The following is a 4,329-nucleotide window of genomic DNA, read 5'->3' as shown; positions in this document are numbered from 1 at the left end:
GCTCCCAAGATCTTCGCTTCCGTAAACGCCTGTCATCCAGTCTATTCAAGGCACACTGAAGAGTCTGACGTTGATTGTCAAAGCGAGAACAGTGGCACAGAAGATGACTGATGGTCTCTTCACACTTGCACTTAGCGCACATTGGTGAGTCCGCCATTCCAATACGATAGCTGTAGGAGTCGGTGAATGCTACTCCTACCAACAGCAGACATAGCAGTGTTGCGTCACGTCAGAGTTTTGTCATTTGTACGGTTAGGCAAAGGCGGGAAGATCACCGTTTCTATGGAAATGTATCTCGCGGATTATGCTACGTTTCTAGCGAAAAGATGTAGCTTAACTGCATTTCTTGGCTGCACGGATGAGGCGCAAGAGAAATACACTGTGCTGTTGGAGATGCAGGACAAGAAATGATTATTAATTACATGCAATTGGGCCCTTATGGGTATGAAAATTATTATTCTTGCTCGCATAATTATTGGTACTGTCCGTATTCGGCCACTGAAGTTAGTGCTTGGCAAAATCCTGGACATGGTTTTCTAGCTAAGCCATCCGGTTGACACGGAGCCCTGCTAATTTATAAGTCATTGATCATCGTGTAAACTAGCACAAAATACAGGCCACCATTACGCCAACACCGCTCATATCAGATTCATAAAAGAGAGGAAACAGATGTTCCTTATATAAAATAAAAATAAGTATGGAGGACGCTTAAGCTTCGCCTTTAAGAGTGAAACGTGATAAGCATTAAAAGATGCCTGACCTCTTCGCACGCTTCGCACGGCAACTATTTCTTATTTAACCGTAATGTCTTCTTTTCTGGAAAAGCTGGAAGCAAATGTTACGCACAAATGCGAGCTTTCTGGTTCTTTTATTTGTATTCGCCCCCAACACCACCACGGCGGGCGCCGCCGCTGCCGCGGATGCGCGGAGGCGAGTGCCATCTCGATGGTGTTGCAAGGAACTGAGCGGGGTGCGCCGCTCCTGCTAAGACATACCTCAAAACGGCAGCTGTAAAAGGGGTTTCATTTGAGTTTGCGTGTAACAGAGTTGTGTTTTATCGTGCATTCAAATTACAATTTGACGCTGTCATGTCTGTAGGGTGTGTGTGAGTCGTACTCTACAAATTTTCTGACGCATTTTACTTTGACAAGTTCAATTTGTTCAGTAACGCCTACGCGTCACACGGAGGGCCTGCGTCGATCGGGATGCGTGGTTCGGGATGATTTTTCTCACACGGAGATCGGCGCCGACGCTGACACCGACGCCGGATTTTCTGCGACATAGAGCCCTTAACGCTGCCGCGTTAAAAAGTCACAGTTGCACCCTACGGCCGGAGCATTGTGAGGGTTAGCAAATTATTAGAATAAATTTCACGAAGTAATGCTCGTAGATTTATCGGTAGTATAATGGCAATATACATTTGCTTACTGACTAAATGCGTGCGGTGGCACGCGCTAAAAGAGTCTGTTACGGGACGTTCACTTGTCCCTAAGCGAATGCTCCTTGCTGCCGCTCTCTCAACCATTCAACTGAACCACGCCTTAGGAACACAGCATATCACGTGGCCTTTCACACCTGGCGAGCGGGAACACACCTCTCGGTAAGACACCAGTATGTCCTGGTATGCTAACCCTCACCGCTCCGGCACATCACGTGATCTCCAAAATACGGTGCGCGGGCCGGGCATACGTTGTCGCAGCTGGAACAGCACGGCGGTGCTAGCGACGGCGGCGTGAATGGGCCACGGGTATTCCTATTACTACTATCAAAACAAGGAGAGCAGTACAAACATATCTTTATTTCGCAGAAAAGTTCCACGAACATTCCAGTGCTATAGAGACATTGCTTTTTTTTTCTTTTGCAAGAGCAGAAACTTTCACCATTACGAAACACGAGCACGCCAGCCGCAAACAGGTGTTTAGGCACTGTCTTTGGAGAATCAAACAGGTAAAGAGCTCCAATTTAGTTATCTACATATGTGTAGATTCTCTCCGCCTAGATAACTTATTACGCAGACAACGGTGCTGCTCTGTTCGACTGTACGTTTTCTCCAAGCGCTTGCAAATATGCAACTATGCGAACCTAAGCGAATATTTTCATTTCATGCTTTAGAAAGAACGATCCGTGAAGAAGTACAACATTAATTAAAAAATGAATATTGATATATACTGCTTAGGGACACGTATTTTATTTCATGCGAGGAATGCGCCTTAAAAGTACATATTCTTAAGAAGCACAGTTTTCAAAGCAGCGTCACAAAATGTAGCGAATATCCAGGTTAATATATTCTGGCAGAACCATATCTCACGATTAATGCCGAGGCCAAGGCGATTTGCATAAGAACAACGTGGCGACACACCATATTGTCAACGCAGACACACGACGTGGGACTCCCGTTGCCAACCATAATGCCAAATCGTACCGCGACACAGTGTATCTTGTTGCAATGACTACACCCCAGTTGATACTCCGCAGTGCTATTCTTTATGGTATACCCTGGCTGCAACTTGGCTGCAATGGCTCTCCCTCAGGCAGCCGCGCTCGACGTCCCATTCACCATTCGTTGGTGAATGGGGCGCTATCGCTTCAATACATTTAAGCCTACATAAGCTTTCGGGTCACATCCCCGGCACATCCATCCATTGGCGAAGAGTACATGTCGTCATCACATATGCAGTGCCGAAGTTGTCTACGTGACCAGTGGCACGCACCTGGTGGGCCAACTTGTCGGACAGGCTGGACAGCAGCCCCCGGCGAGCTGGCTATTCGGGCACACACCGAGTGACCCAAGCTAGCAGACAACTTGGGTCACTGGCTGTACGCGGAATAGGTTAGACACGTGCTGCCATCTGGGTGAAGCAGTTTCAAAGAACGCTAATGGCACTAAAATTGATAAGGCTGTCCAAACTTCTCGACGAGTGTCTGATCATAAATGTTATGATCTCGTATATCTGCGCCTTTCTGCACAAACCACACTGCGCATATCAGTAAGAAGTTATCGTAAGAATAATATAGAGAGGCGAAAATGCTTACATTAGGCATATAACTAAACATGTTTTTTTTGAAAGCTCTCGGTAGAGTTAAACATGAAGCGATAACCTAAATGTTAAATTGCTATCGTATTCGAGGCATCGCATTAGATTTATTTAGGAGTTACTTGATAAATCGGCATATATGTGTGAGTATATTGAATTAGATGGTTTTGTTCATTATTCAATTTATGTGGACGACACAAGTTTATACATACATATATATATCTATGATAAATTAAATGAAATATACAGATGGAAAGTGAAAAATTCGCCGAATATTGTTTTTCAACCGAAAGCTATCCTTTCTCGGGCCAAGTTTACGATATGCGAGATATCTCTTTCACTAAGTTAACATTGAAATTTCCCCAAGCGTAAAGACACTGGGTGCATTCTTTCACGAACGCTTTATGGGAACACACACTGACTATAGATGTAACTACTTCGCATATTCTTAGGCAATGTACGCAGGTAAAATTCTTGTATGATTCGTTTTCTTACTCTCATTTACACCGAATACCCCAAGAACTTCTCAAGCAGTAACTTGACGGCCAGAAATGCATACAAGAAACACCAGACGCTATAAAATCGAACTTGAAAAATGTAGACAGCACGAAAGAAGTGTACAGAGCCTCGAAAGAAGGCTTGTGGATTTAGAAAGCCTAAGCAGACGCAACAACTTTATCGTTTTCGCTATTGAAGAACGCGAGAACGAAGCAGTGGATGCTCTTAATGACAAGGTCATCACTGATATTTTTCAAAACACGCTGGGTGTTAATGTGCGCTCAGTAGAAAAAATACACAGAATGGGTCGTCGCCAGCCGAACAAATCTCGGCCTGTGATACTGTGAAATGGTTCGATCATCGTGAAAAATCAAGCGTACTCAAAAACTGCTTCAAACTAAAAGGAAAGCTCATGTCCGTGTTTGAAGACATTTCCGCTGCCACAAGGCAACTAAGAAATCAGCTCTGGGATAGTATCAGGCCCATGTACGGTAAAAAATTAGGGTTGATAACCAATTGTTTGAATGGGTTGACGAACAAATAACAAGACTACCAGTTTCGAGAAATCCTAGTAGAACGAGGCGGAGAGATGAATGGTCAAATAAGAGCACAGAAAATGTTACTTGCCTAAATATAAACGCTCGTAGCATTGTTAATAAAACCACTAATTTGAAGAGTATAGTCATCGCGCATATTCCGCAAATCATAGTGCTTGCCGAGACATGGTTAAACAGCGACATTAATGACTGAAATTGTACCCCCGGGTTATAGCATCCACAGAAATGACAGACATTCG

The sequence above is a fragment of the Dermacentor andersoni genome, chromosome 4 (genome assembly GCF_023375885.2).
Source record: "Dermacentor andersoni chromosome 4, qqDerAnde1_hic_scaffold, whole genome shotgun sequence".
Classification (NCBI taxonomy): Eukaryota; Metazoa; Arthropoda; class Arachnida; order Ixodida; family Ixodidae; genus Dermacentor; species Dermacentor andersoni.
The sequence above is the reverse complement of the archived record's forward strand: the minus strand, read 5'-3'. Positions refer to the sequence as shown.